The sequence below is a fragment of the Lithobates pipiens genome, unplaced genomic scaffold (assembly GCF_037356315.1).
Source record: "Lithobates pipiens isolate NorthernLeopardFrog02 unplaced genomic scaffold, aLitPip1_a1.2 Scaffold_25, whole genome shotgun sequence".
NCBI lineage: Eukaryota > Metazoa > Chordata > Amphibia > Anura > Ranidae > Lithobates > Lithobates pipiens.
This window is the reverse complement of record NW_027507787.1, coordinates 113,012,743-113,028,704: the sequence shown is the minus strand read 5'-3', so window position 1 is coordinate 113,028,704 and position 15,962 is coordinate 113,012,743.

Sequence of the window (15,962 nt, the reverse complement as noted above, 5' to 3'; positions counted from 1 at the left end):
ACAATGTGCAGGGTGAAATTTAAAACAATAGGGCGTTCCCCTTTAAGAGTTCACAGCAGAGAAGCACAGCTCATATGGAGATAAACAAGGGCTCCCAGCTGGTCACCTTGTCACCTATCCAAGTCACTGCCCGGCGGAGCTGGATTCTGGCCCCAGAGTTAGCACTCACCTCCCCTCCTGGCAAGGTAGGATGGCTCCACAGGCCTCAATATGGCACCGATTTGCGGCGGTATGCTGCCGGCCGCGGACGGCGGCATCCAGCTATCTCTCCGTCCCTCCTCACAACAGCTCCTCCACAGATGCCGCCTCGACCACGCCCGCACTCCGCGGCCCTCTGCGCCGCAATCGCCGCACTTTAGAGCGGTCTTCCGGAGGCTTCACATGTCCGCACAGGCCTCAAGATGGAGGCCGGCCGCGCCAGGCTGAGTAGGCCGCAACCGAGGATTCCCGTACGGAGGCGATTAGCCCTGCAATAACCGGCTCCTCCGGTACCACCGATGCCCTGAGGAAGGCAGGGGAACTCCACAGGCTCTTCGGGTCGTCGAACAGGGAGGATGGCAGAGGATTCTGGAGAAGGATGATCGGAGCTCTGCAGCGGCACGTCCTCCCTGTTTCACATCCGGACCCGCCCCATGTCTCTTTATACTTATATCTTACCCCCCCCCCCCCCCAGCTCCTCCCTCCCTTTTTCACTTTTCTCTCTTTTTCTCTCTCCCCTTAACCTAGTTCTCCACCATTTCCAAATGTTTCACTGTCTTTTTGAACTCCAGCCACCTTCCCCATATACTATAAAATGCTTCTGCCTGATCCTTGCTTCTATATATGGTTTCCTCTATTGATCTTACCCATTCTATCCTTTCTATCCAATCTTTAATTAATGGTGGGTTAGGGGTTCTCCAGGCTTTTGGCATTAGGCTCTTGGCTGCATTTAACATATGAGGTACAAATGTTTTTTTTATAATGCGCTAAGGTTTGGTCCGTATCATGAAACAGGCACGCCCATGGTTCCTTCCTTACTTTTCTTTTTATCTGGTGTATATTATCTATAATCTTTTCCCAATATGGTTGGATGTTTGGACAGTCCCACCATATATGTACAAAGGTTCCGGGGGTATTACACCCCCTCCAGCACGAAACTGAGGTCTCTGCTCTGTTTTTCTGTCCTGATATCTCTAGAGGTAGTGCACACGGTTCTCAAAATCCTACTTCTACGGTCGTCATCCCGTAGGGCTCCCAACTCTTCCTCCCACTTCCTCAAATAGGGTGGGTCCCTAGCATCTCCCTCTTCTCCCAAAATGTTATATATTTTTGATATAGTCGGTCTCCGACACCCGGAGGAGGAGAGAAATCTCTCCATAGGTCTCAGGTCCTCCCCTCCTCGGAGTGGCAGAGGCAGTGCCCATGCGAAGTGCTGTATTTGTGTGTGCCTCCAATTTTCTAATGGCCTATTTCCTCCCTTTTGTCTTAATTCATTCAAAGTGCATAGTCTATTTCCATACATCACATCTTTTAACTTTATATCATCTTTCTTTGCCCACCTCGTGAAGTATATGTGTTCTTCCTTCCCAGGTTTGAAATAATTTGTATCCAATAAAGAAATTAAAGGTGAATTATATTCCCAGTGATATGATTTACCCAATTTATCCCATATTTTGAAAACATTTATTGGTAATGGATTTGTGCTTCTTGCTAATTCGCGGTGCTCCCGTGGGACCCATATCCTTTTACCTAAATCTACCTTACTTTGTGCTTCCTCAATGTCCACCCACCCTTTACTTCCCTTATCATATAACCAACCCGTGATTAGTGATATAATGATTGCCTGATATCTTTTAAAATTCGGTGCAGCCAATCCCCCTTCTTGTTTCCCCTTTTCCAGTGTTGCATATGAAATTCTAGGGTTCCTACACCCCCAGATAAATTTAATTATCAAAGATCTCAGCTTCACAAAAAACTCTTGTGGGACTTTTATTGGGATCATCTGGAAGACATATGTTAAAAATGTTTATACTGCCAAAGTTAACGCATTTATCCTCCCTATCAGCGAGAGGGGTTTATATCTCATGTGTCTTAAGAAGTCTTTAACCTTATTCAAAATCGGGACATAGTTAGCCGCATATGCAGATGAGAGCGATGCTGTCAACTTCACTCCCAAGTACCCCAACTCTTCCTCACACCAAGAGAAGGGGAATGACACTTGGAGTGCCCGTTGTTCCTTTTCCGTTACTGTTATGTTCAAAATTTCAGTTTTTGATACATTAATCTTAATTTGTCAACTTTCCGTATCTATTCAATTCCTTCATTATATTAGGTATTGTTATCCTGGCGTCTGAAACTGAAAATAAAATAATATATCATCCGTGTATGCGGCCACCTTGTACTCTTCTCTGCCTATTTTCACCCCTCTTATATCCCCATTTTTCCTGATTGCGGGCAGTAAGGGTTCAAGTGCCAATACGAAGAGCATTGGGGACAGGGGGCAACCCTGTCTTGTGCCGTTGTACAACTCCAAGGCCGGGGATAAGCTTCCATTTATTTTTATTTTTGCTGTTGGGTGGTGATAAAATGCCGTTATCCATCTCATCATTCTATCTTTTATTCTCAGATGTCTCAAGGTTTCCATCATGAAGCCCCAGTCGACCCTGTCAAAAGCCTTCTCAGCATCTACTGACATTAGGACGACTGGGGCTCCACTCCCTCCAGCCTCATGTACCAATAACAAGGTTTTCAGGCAGTTGTCCTTTCCTTCCCTCCCTGTAACAAACCCCACCTGATCGCTATGAATCCAGTAAGGCAATAATGTTTTTACCCTTCCTGCTATGACTTTTGCGAAAATCTTAATGTCAGTATTCAGCAAAGATATTGGTCTGTAGCTCTTTGGGGCTACAGGATCTTTGCCTTCCTTCAATATCAGGGTGATATACGCTGTCAAAGCCTCTTCCCTTAGATTTTCCCCCTCTGCCAATGCGTTCATATAGTCACATAGTTTAGGTACCAATATTTTTCCAAACTTCTTATAATACATAATAGAGTACCCATCCGGGCCCAGACTTTTCCCATTTGGCATCTCCCTCATTGGAGCCTCTAAGAGATCTAATTAGTCACCAGAAGGCCCTGGGAAGTCAAGCTCCCCAAGGTATCTCCTAATATCTTCCTGATTTCTTCCATTCTCTTCCTCTTGACCTACGCTATAAAGCCGACTATAAAAACTATGGAAGGCTGCAGCTATTTCCGGGGATGAGTGCATTATTTCCCCATCCTCGTTTCTGATTTTGGCTATAAATGATGCCTTTTTTTTTTTCCTTTACTACCCTCGCCAACCATTTCCCGATTTGTTTCCCTCCTGATATCTTTTTATCTACCATATGAAAGGCATGTTTCCTCTCCTGCTCCATTAATTATCCCAACTCTTCTTTTTTGTTTTTCAACTCCACCTTCTCTGGGATCCCCTTGGGTCTTGTCTGTTGTTCTAATTCGTATATTTCCTTACGTAAGTCTTCCATCTTTTTCCCTTTTTCTTTTTTTTTCCCCGCCCCAATACTTAAGATGCCTCTTATTTAGACTTTATGGGTGTCCCATATGGTACCTCTAGAGATATCTGGTGTCTCGTTCCTAAAAAAAAATTCCTCTAGTTTCGCTCTATATTCTTCTCTACCTCCATGTCTTGAATCAGAGAATTGTTAATCTTCCACATCCCACTCTTGAAAGGATCCGTGGTTATTTCTATCTGCATTATCACTGGGGCATGGTCAGATAAAGACATAGACTTTATTCCCACATCCTTAAGCTGGGGGAGCATTTGATGTTCTAATAGGACGTAATCTATTCTGGAGTATGTCCCATGTACTGCCAAATAGAACGTGTATTCCTGGGTGTCTGCTCCTCCAAGCATCTACCAATTGATGTTCCAGTAGCAGGGACTTCAACCTGTTTTGTCTCACCACTGAGTCACGGAAAAGGACCCGTGTAGAAACCATCCATGGCTCGACACACACATTGAACTCTCCTGCCACTACTAATTTTCCAGTTTTTAAACTCTGCCAGCTTACCAAGGGTTTTCCTCAAAAACCTATCTGTGTCTCTGTTTGGTGCATAAATATTTGCGATAGTATATTCCATATTAAATAATTTTCCTCTAAAGAGGTATCTTCCCTCTGGGTCAGCTAGTTGCTCCTCTAATTCAAACATTACACTCCTATCGAACCCTATTGCTACTCCACTTGCATAGCTTGATGTGGAGTACCCGTAAAACCAAAAGTCTCCCTCCTGCTGCATGTGACATATGTGTCTCCTGGAGACATAAGACGTTCACCCCATAGTCCTGTAATTCCTTATTGACCATAAATCTTTTCTTAATGTTTATTCCCCTTACATTATATGATATTACATTTAACCTAATCATGTGATACCCAAGAGCCGCCTGCCCCCTCCTCCTCCCTTCTCACCCCCCCTTTGGGGCAAGGATACAAACACAGGGAGGGGGGAGGGGAGGGGAGATAGAGATATACCCAAAAAAAACACCTACATAAGCCCCCCCTTCTGCCCCCTCCCATTAAACAAATTCCCTATTTGTTCCTCACATGGGCCCGCCCACCTCCGATAAATCGTGGGTCAGTTCCCTGCTCTCTTTGGGGCAACCTCTCCAGCAGCGGCAAGCTATGCCCCCCCTCTCCCCCATCCCCACTGCATCTACCTCTGCCCAAGCTCTTACTCCCTCCAAAAGGAGGGGTGTCAATATTTACATTCTATCCCTCCCCCCCCCTCTGAATCCATGACCATTTTATACTATCAAGGCCCCCCCTTCTTTTCCCCTCTCCTCCCACCCTGGCAGAGACGGTGGGGGGATATCTAATTTGCTGCAAAAGTCTGAGAGGTCCTCCGGGAACCTCAAGACTGCAGAGCGGCCATCTCTCCTGCCCTTCAGGCAGGCTGGAAATCCCCATTGGTATGGTATATTCAAAGCCTTCATTTGTTCCGTCAAAGGCTTAAGGAGTCTTCTCCTTGTTAATGTCTCTCCTGCTAAATCTGAAAATATCTACAGCTCCATCTCTTTGAACCTGATCTTATCCATCTTGCGTATCTTTTCGATGACCTTAGCCTTTTCCTCGTAGTAATGGAATCTAACTATTACGTCTCTTGGGTTCTCATTCGCCTGGAATTGGTATCTTGTGATCCTATGCACTCTATCTAATTTTAATATTTCATCATCTTCTCTCCCCAAGATAGGTCCTGCATTGTTTTACTCGATTCTTCGGTCCTAATTTTTTCTGTAATTCCTCTTATCCTCAGATTCTTCCTTCTACCTCGGTTTTCCTGATCTTAAATTTTTTTATAATACCGCTCTATTTATTTTTTGAATAGATTCCATTTGTTCCTTTATTTCCATCAGCTTTTGGTCATAATTATTCATTCTTTCTTCTATTTTCTCTACCCGGCCTAAGACTTGCCCTATGTCTGATCGGACTGCTGCTATGTCGATTTTCAATGATGACTCCATTCTAGATAATGCTTCAGTAAATATTTCTCTTATTTGCTCTGCGTTTACTTGAGGCCCCTCTGTCCTTGATCCGCCGTCTATTTCGGGGGGTGTCCCTCCTTTCTTCTTCTGGTCTCCCTTTTTTTCCTTATTACACCCTTGGGGACTCTTCCCCCCTATTCTGGCACGTGTGGCACACATGCCGTTGGTTTTCTCAACCCCAGTCCCTTCAGCTATCCCTTTAAGCTTGCTGGCGCCAGTTCTTACAGTGGTTGCCTGACTAGGAGAGCCCTGGCCATTCTCAAGCAGACTTGTCTCCCCTGTCATATATCTCTGAATGCCCCCCGGACTAACTGTCAATGGCCCAGTTTTTTTATTTGCATTGCCCCTCATTTCCTGGGCCTTCCACTGCTAAAGTCCGGTGGCAGATCCCTTCAGAGACAAGCCCCCTTATTTAAATGACCGGCAAACAGGCATAGGGGATCCTGCTAGTTTGTTCCCCTTATATCTTAGTTTACAGGGGCCCGGCTTTTTGTTACCAGGGGTCGGTCAAGCCAGGCCCCTCAGGTTTCTACTGTAATCCTTAACTGGGCCCTTATCCCTTTTTATTCCCGATCAGCGTCCATCCTCAATATCCGTTCAAATTAATGGAGACCCCACTGCTACCTTAATGCTACTTGTAATTGACAATATAGGCGAGCGGTCTTGGCTAGGGATAGTTTGTTATGGCCCTCGTGCTGTTCCCTGATCCATGCAATTTTCTTCCTTTCTGGGGTATACCTCAAATCTCCCTTCTTCCCTTTTACTCCCCCTCTACATGCTCTTATCGATTTCAATGAGTTTTGATGTAATATACAGTTCTGCCGCATAGTTCGTACAGGTAGTTGTTAGGCTGCTCCAGCAGAAACGTGCAGTTATCAAGCATATATAAGGTTGAGTTCCATCGTGTCGGGCAATCGCAAATAAGACGTCTGACCGGCAGATTGTGTCACCGCTGAATGTCAGCAAGGCGAGCCATGGCCGTGTAAGATCTTCTGAAATGGGCTGAGATTTTCCTTGCCTGTCGCAAGAAGTCCTGGACCCCAGGGTATTTGACAACTAATCGCTGCACGACCAAGTTTAAGACATGCATGGCACGTGCGTAATTTTGCCCTGTTTCTGTGCTAAGCAGATTGGTGCCGTTGTCACACACCACTTTACCAACTGTCAAATTGAGCGATGTTAGCCACTGATCTGCCTGTGAACACAAAACTGAAAGGAGTGCAGGGCCAGTGTGGCTCTTGGCTTCCAGGCATAACAGACGCAGCACAGCATGGCAACGTCTCACCTGGCATGTCGAATAGGTTCTGGGGAGCTTGGGTGGCGCAGCGGAAGAGACGCTAGCAGTGAAAAAGGAGGAGTCAGCCGAGGAGGAGAGGGAGAAGGATAGAGTAGGAGGAGGAGAAGAGGCAGGCCTGCATGCAATCTGTGGCGGTAAAACCAAATCTACACGGGTGCCACGGGTTACATGCTTGACAGCCGTCAGAAGGTTCACCCAGTGGGCAGTAAAAGTGATATACCTTCCCTGCCCGTGTTTGCTAGACCACGTGTCTGTGGTCAGATGTATCTTGGCACCGACACTGTGTGCCATAAATACATTCACTTACCGCTGAACATGGCCATATAGCTCTGGGATGCCCTTCTGTGAGAAATACTTCCTTCCTGGGACCATTGTGGTGTTCCAATGGCCACAAATTTTCGAAAGGCCACCAGTTTATATGGCAGTAGTTGGCGGGCTATCAGTTCTGAGAAGCCAGCCCTCAACCGCTGGGCAAGAGGGTTATCCAGCATCATAATTTTTTTACGCTCGAACATTTGGCCCACGAAAGCCTGCCTTTTTCCAGAAAAACATGAGAATGGCATGATGGAAGGTGGAGTGGAGGAAAATTGTGAGGAGAGAGGAGAAGGAGAAGTAGAAGACGAGGCTGGACGGTGAGAGCCTGGAGTGTGGCTTTGTATGTTCCGTTGCTCCCACTGGGCTCGATGATTGCAGCTCATGTGCCCTCTTAAGGCGGGCTTACCGCGACTTATGCGTTGACTGCAATGGCAACACTATTGTCAGCAGCGGACATGTTAAAAAAAAGCCCACACTGCGGAGCCATGTGCTGGCGTCATGGGAGCGCCAGATGTGACCTTACATTGTTGATGCCTCGCTCCTGATACATTAGCAGTCTGCTTTGTCCCTCCTGTGCAATCTAAGTTTCGCCTGCTTCTCCTCCCTATCTGCTGGTCCATATCTCCCTCTGAACTCCCTTCCTCTTCCTCTCTAGTGGGCACCCACGTGACATCACTAGACACGTCATTGTCAACGTCACCTTCCCCACCGCTATAATTAGAGATCTCGGAGTAGGCAGCAACAGCGGGGACCAACCTCCTTGGGCTGATCTGGGTACTGTCTTCAGACTGCTGAGTGGCGGTTGTTGCTACCTCCTCTTCCTAATCCAAGGCCAAGAGTGGCTGTGCATTGGAAATGTCTTGATATGGATCGGAAAATAATTCCTGTAACTCAAGCAGAAGGTATATGGTGGTGGTGGGGTTGGTGGTAGTGTCTTTGGGGGTGCACACAGCAGAGGGTGCAGATCAAGAGGATGAGGAGGGTGCAGAAGAGTAAGGCTGAGTGAGCCACTCAACCAAGTCTGGTGCGTCCTTTGACGTAATCGCACGCATCTTCTGCAATTTGCCACTTTGGCTCAAGTCTGTTGCTCCTGCCCTACCCCTACCACCCCTGCGGAAGGGCCTGCCTCTTCCTCTGCCTGTCATTTTTTAAATGACCCTGTAACAAAAGTCTCTAGAGAAGTGCAGTATGTATGTGGAAGATGGTATATAACACCGTGTACAACCCTATATACTGTACACCTATACCAGTCCTTAAAAGGACCTTTGTGGACCTAGTAGCTAGTGATTTGCAGACTGTCACTCAGTCCCTACACTGATAAAAGACAGCTGCAGAATCGGGCAGCAATCAGCAGCACTGCAGTCAGTAGCAGTGCACCACAACCCTATATATTGTACACCTATACCAGTCCTTAACAGGACCTTTGTGGACCTAGTAGCTAGTGATTTGCAGACTGTCCCTCAGTCCCTACACTGACAAAAGACAGCTGCGGAATCGGTCAGCAGTGCACTCAGAAATCACCAGCACAGCAGTCAGCAGCAGTGCACCAGCACCCTATATACTGTACACCTATACCAGTCCTTAAAAGGACTTTTGTGGACCTAATAGCTAGCGATTTGTGTCACTACAGTCTGTCCCTGCTCCACACAGCAACCTCTCCCTATACTGACATAAGACAGAATGTAAAATGGCCGCCAGATCAGATCTATTTATAAGGTAGGGGGAATGTCCAATTGTTCATGTGCTGAAATGTCTCAATTGGCTGTCCTGTACCCCATGATGGATGTGTCATCATGGGTCAAATTTCTTTCACAATGTAAACGCATATGTCTGCCGGGCGAACAGCGCCAGAAGTCCGCCGGTTTGGCGAATCGCGAACACGCAAAATTTGCAGCGAACCAACCGCCGGGCGAACCACAAGGCCATCTCTACTTGGCACTTGCTGTGTCCCAGAGTAAAGGCAGGCAGCAGAAAGATGATGTAATCTCTCTGATGCCTGCGGCTGAACAGTGGGGGCGGAACTGCAGTGATGCAGGGCAGGCAGTGAGAGATGATGTCATCTCTCTGCTCCCTCGCCCTGCTGATTGGCCAGCAAGCCTGCTCATCTGCCGACTGTCCCGCCCGCTGATTGTTCCCCTGTTCTGCCTGCATGCTCCTTTCACCTTGGTCACGATGTTCCAATGAGAAAGGTCCCCCATCGCACAACTGAAGGGTGGGACCTATTTAACTACCTAACACAAGCAATTTGTATGCATCCGCCCCTTGCAGAGTTGCACGAGCATCGGGAGCATGCAGCAGCGTGTGGCACAATTTTGTCTTGATTGTTTTGATTGCGCAGGTGCCGTGTACAGCTGATCAACAGCTGTTCATGTTCAGAGATTTTCGGCGGCTCCGTTGAGCTCCATACTGCACTTGCGCAGTACAGGGCGGGCATTATCCGACAGGGGGAGCTTTCTCAGCACAACACCAGGCTCCTCACAGTGGGATCTGCAGCGGAGCAGGTGGAATGGGCTGGCTGGTGGGCGGCAATTTGCCACCCCCTAGAAGTTCCGCCTGGGACAATGGTACCATCAGGTCCCATTGTAGGGCCGGCCCCGACTTTGGTGCTGACCCTCACCGGCAACACGGATGCCTGACCTTTTTGGGTTCCATACACTCTTTTCCTTTTTTTTTTAATCCACACTTGCAAAAGGAGCTTGGGAGCGAAGCAGTCCTGCAAACTACATGTAAAGTTCAGCAAGACTCTGCCCCCTATTCCGTTAGAGGATACAGTCATGCTCACTTGAGATGTTGCCAAGCTCTAACTGACACTTTAACCACTTGAGACCCGCGCTATAGCCGAATGACGGCTACAGCGCGGATCTCCTTTTCCGGGACTACGTCTATTGATGTAGTCCCGTGCATGAGCGGCCTGCGCGCCCTGTGATCGGCGAGTCTACGAGGGGTTGACCCCTTATCACGTGATCAGCTGTCAGCCGATGACAGCTGATCATGTGATATAACGGAGCCGGTAATCGGCTATTATTCTTCCTCGCGCTGACAGCGCGAGGAGAAAAAAAAAGCCGATCACCGGCGGCCGTGATCGGGACATCAGTCCCGATCACAGCCAGCCCTGCCAGTGCCCACCTGCCCCCTGCTTTGCCTGCCTGAATAAAAAATGTGTCCCCCCTGTCAGTGCCACCCAGCAGTGCCCACAGTGCCACCCAGCAGTGCCCACAGTCTGCCTCAACAAAGGTGCTGCACCCCAGTGCCACATATCCGTGCCCAGCAGTGCCGCCCATCAGTGCCCAGCAGTGCCACCTATCAGAGCCACCTATCAGTGCCACCTATCAGTGCCCATCAGTCCCATCTATCAGTGGTACCTATCAGTGCCCCTTAGTGCCACCCATCCGTGCCACCCATCCGTGCCACCCATCCGTGCCATCTTATCTGTGCCCGTCTTTGCCCATCAGTGCCGCCTTATCTGTGCCCATCGGTGCCGCCTTATCTGTGCCTATTAGTGCCGCCTTAACTATGCCTATCAGTGCCCACCAATGCAGCCTATCAGTGCCCACCAGTGCAGCCTATCAGTGCCACCTCGTCAGCGCACTTCAATGAAGGAGAAAAATGACCTGTTTGCAAAATTTTATAACAAACTATTAAACATGATTTTTTTTTTTTTTTGCATCTTTTTTTTGTTTGTTTAGCAAAAAATAAAACTCCCAGCTGTGATTAAATACCACCAAAAGAAAGCTCTATTTGTGGGAAAAAAATGATAAAAATTTCATTTGGGTACAGTGATGTATGCCCACGCAATTGTCATTCAAAGTGCATCAGCGCTGAAAGCTGAAAATTGGTCTGGGACTGAGGGGGGTTTAAGTGCACAGTAAGCAAGTGGTTAAATGCACGTATTGGAGGATATGCCACCTTGCTTGTCACTATACCCCTCCTTTGGATGAGAACTCACTGCTCCTTTTTACACAAGTGGTGACATTTGCTTAAGCTTTTTTATGAACATGGACTGTTCCTTTTTTTTTTTGCTATGACTACCTATGTTTTTTTTCAGGGATTATGCCTGCATCAGTTGGGGAGGGTGTAGGGTGGGGTGGAGGGAGGTTGAAGTTGAATTACTTATATTAAAGCGGAGGTCCACCCTAAAGTGGACCTTCCGCTCATCGGAACCCTCCCCCCCTCCGGTGCCACAATTGGCACCTTTCAGGGGGGAGGGGGGTGCAGTTACCTGGATAATCCAGGTAACTGCACCCACTTCCGGGATAGCTCTCTGCGGAAAGGGGCGTAACTTACGCCCCTTTCCGCAAGTGCCCGCCCCTTCCTGCAAGTGCCCCGCTGCCTGCTGGGAAACACACAGATCCCAGAGGCAGCGGGGAGCGTCCTTATTGCGCAGCGCGATTCGCGCATGCGCAGTAGGGAACCGGGAAATGAAGCCGAAAGGCTCCATTTCCTGATTCCCATACCCAAGATGGCGGCGGCAGGACCCGACAGGCGACCTAGAGATCGGCTTCGAGTGCCGACATCGCGGGCGCGCTGGACAGGTAAGTGTCACTATTTTAAAAGTCAGCAGCTGCAGTATTTGTAGCTGCTGGCTTTTAAAAAAAAAAAACGCGGAGTCCCGGTGGACTCCCGCTTTAAGTACAAATGTATATACGCTGCTTCAAATACAGGTACCACAACTATGTAAACTCCTGCTTCTCGTCTACCCACAACTCTATGTCACGTATTGATTTTATTTTAGTATCTCGGAGATTCACACAATGGCTAACAGATGCACGCTTTATTCCCAGGCTGCTTTCGGACCATCGCCCCTATTGGATCACCCTAAGTGTACCCATTGACAAACCGCCACACACGTGGCGCTTGAACCCCTTCTGGCTCTCATTATTGCCGGAATACTAAGAGCTCCCAAACGAATGGAAGACACACTTTGCAGAGAATGACCAGACCGCTTCTCCAGCAGCAGTCTGGGGTCCCTTCAAACTCTACGCACACATATCCCTAATCTTCCGACATTAATAAGGTTAAGACAGACTCTGCTGGTGCCTTTGACAAGGCGGTAGCGGAGCTGTCCTCCACAGAGCGAGAATACACGACTAACTACATCGACAGTATCCGCTGACTCGACCACAATGGACTCCTTCCTAGGCGACCTCAGTTGACGAAAGACCAGGTTGATCTTTTAGAAGCGCCACTCACAACGGATGAAATAACGACTGCTATTGCCAGCTTCACTAGGTCTAATGCAGCATACACACGGTCGGAATTTCAGCCAGCAAAAGACCAATGAGAGCTTTTTTTCGGAAAATACAACCGTGTGTATGCTTTACTGACTGAATTTCTGCCAGCAAAAGATTGAGAGCAGGTTTTCAATTTTTCAGACGGAAATTCCGATTGTGTGTATGCAATTCCGATGCGCAAAAACTCACGTATGCTCAGATTCAACTACGAGACGGAAGTTATTGGCTACTGGCTATTGAACTTCCTTTTTCTAGTCCCATCGTACGTGTTGTACGTCACTGCGTTCTTGACAGTCGGAATTTGATGTGACCGTGTGTATGCAAGACAGCTAGAACTAAATACCTTTGGAATTCCGTCGGCAAAGCCATCGGAGAGTTTTCTGACCAAAATTTCCAATGGTGTGTACGGGGCATAAGGCCCCAGAATCTGATGGTGTACCTACAGAATTTTTATTCCCAATTCAGTGATATACTTACCCCTAAACTCCTGATCCTCTGTAATCACTTGTTTGAGGCCCAGACACTGCAACCATAGTTCTTATACCCAAACCAAGGAAGGATCCAGGCTATCCGGAGTCCTATCACCCCATTTCACTCTTGCAAGTGGATATTAAAATCTTAGCCAAGGTCCTGTCTATTCGTCTTAATCAGGTCATACTATTTCTTATACACCCTGACCAGGCAGGATTCATGCCTGGCCAAAACACCTCCTTCAATCTGAGGATTCAGTGGAGTGGAGGTATCTCTGGAGATGCTTGGAGGGATATAGCTTTGGACCCATTTTTATTAAGTGGATCCAATTACTGTATCAAGCTCTCACAGCTAGGGTGGTGGCGAATGGCTGGTCGTCTTCGATGTTTGACCTCAGTAGAGGCACGAGACAGGACTGCCCACTTTCCCCACTACTATACGCCCTAGCTGCGGAACCCCTGGCCCATGTCCATCCGAGCTGACCCGGAAATCAGGGAACTAACTGTGGGAACCCTGACAGAAAAAATCAGTATGTATGCGGAAGACACGCTCTTGTACCTGGAGCACTTCCCTCCGAACAGCACTGCAGACGATTGAACACTTTGAAACATTTTCTGGACTTAAAATTGCTTGGGTAAAGCCCCAAATTTTACCACTGGATAGTTTCCCACCCTCTGAGTTCCAAACTAGACTACTGTTGGAACGGGTTAATACTATTAAATACTTGGGGATCCACAGCTCCAGAACACCAGCAGACTATACTTCCTTCACTATTGAGCCTCTATTTTCCCTTGTCAAATCTAAGATACATGGAAGCAATATTGGACATTTGTTTTGTATATAATATAGCACAATTAAGGTTAAAGTCAAAACAGGATGTCATATGGGTGTAAATAGGGAGGGTCGGGGGTTCCTTTTTTTTCCCTTCCTGGGATTAATTAAAATTTATTGTTAACTTGAGTTTGATTTAATTTAAAAGAAAAGCTAGATGAATGCAGTGGTATAATGTGATTGTGCACAATGCATTATTGGGGGAGTGCTATTTATAAAATATAGCACAATTAAGGTTTAATGTCGAACAGGATGTCACAAGGGTTTGATTGGGGGGTGCGGGAGGGCCCCTTTTTTGGGCCCCCCCTCTTCTTCTCTTTTTCTTTTTTGGGCCCCCCCAAAAAGAAACGAACATTCTACAAAAAAGTATGATTTTGATATATCTAAAATGGAAAATAAGATACAATCGGAATACATATGAAGTAATATTGTAATTTGTTCTGTATATAACATAGCACGATGTGGGTTAATGTGAGAACATGTCATATGGGTATAATTAGGCAGGATTGGGGGTGAGGGGCAAGTAATTAAAAAAAATGTTTTCTCTCACTTCCTCTTTTTCTTTTCCTCTTTCCCCTTTTTTATTTGTGAATTATTCTCATATAAACAAGTAAACCTGGGCTAGAAACAGCATATCTAAAGGGGATCCTATTATATCCCCTAATTTAGGGAACTTAGAAATGAAGGTTAGACTCAAAAGAGTCAAGTAGGGGGTGATTGTTTAGGTAAGTGTGTAAGGTTTGATTGGTGGTTGAGTGTTTTGTGGGGGCTAGGTTGAGTGTGGGTTATAATTTTTCTTTTCTTTTTTTTCTTTTCCCCCTCTCTTGTTGTCCTATGGGCACTGTAAAAATATGTTTCCTTTAATGTTAGAGGACTAAATTCAGCAACAAAAAGATCACAGGTTCTATACTCTCTCCACAAACAAAATGTTGGCATCATTTTCTTTCAGGAGATGCATTTTCGCTCAGACCATATACCTAATATACATAATAGATATTACCCTACCTGGTATCATTATTCCTTTGCCTATTCAAAATCTAGGGGAGTTTCTATAGCAATTCATAACACAATACCTCATCAGGTGTTGGAAAGTTGAAGGAATACAGATGGGAGGACATTATCATTAAAACTTGCTATAATATGGTACAAATACACATGTATCAATATATACCTACTTCATCAATATCAGATTTAAATAGGTACGCAATTGCTGATGGATCTTATATGGAAAGAGCAGAGGGGGTAACCTTAATAGAAGAAGATTTCAATTTTGTTTTTAATCAGGGTATGGACACTATGGCATCTTCAATCTCCCAGAGGAGTAGGGATAAAAAGAAATTTAATGATATGCTGGACAAATATCAATTAGTATTCATATGGAGGGCCTTTGACCCAATTAGGGATGAGCTTTGAGTTCGAGTCGAACATTGCCTGTTCGCCTGTTCAAGGAACAGTGAACAATTTGGGGTGTTCCCGGCAAATTCGAAAAGCCACGGGACACCCTGTACAAGTCTATGGGAGAAATCTAAAGTGCTAATTTTAAAGGCTAATATGCAAGTTACTGTCCTAAAAAGTGTTTGGGGACCTGCGTCCTGCCCCAGGGGACATAGATCAATGCAAAAAAAAGTTATAATAGTCCTTTAAATTTCGTACCTGGGGGGTGTCTATAGTATGCCTGTGAAGGGGCGCATGTTTCCCGTGCTTAGAACTGTCTCTGCACAAAGTGTAATTTCTGCAGAAAAAAAATTCATTTAAAATCACTCGCGGCTATAATGAATTGTCGGCTCCCGTAATACAGAGAACACTCGTTGAAAGTCATTGATAAAAAAAAAAAAGCGTGGGGTTCCCCCAAATTCAATTACCAGGCCCTCCAGGTCTGGTATGGATATTAAAGGGAACCCCGCGTCAAATAAAAAAAAATTGACGTGGGGGTCCCCCTAAAAATCCATACCAGACCCTTTATCCAAGCACGCAACCTGGCAGGCCGCAGGAAAAGAGGGGGGGACGAGAGAGCGCCCCCCCTCCTGAACCGTACCAGGCCACATGCCCTCAACATTGGGAGGATGCTTTGGGCATCTGTGACCCCTCAAAACACCGTGTCTCCATGTTGGTGGGGACAAGGGCCTCATCCCCACAACCCTGGCCGGTGGTTGTGGGGGTCTGCGGGCGGGGGGCTTATCAGAATCTGGAAGCCCCCTTTAACAAGGAGACCCCCAGATCCCAGCCCCCCCTGTTTGAAATGGTAAGGGGGTATAAAAGTACCCCTACCATTTCACAAAGAAAGTGTAAAAAATAGTTA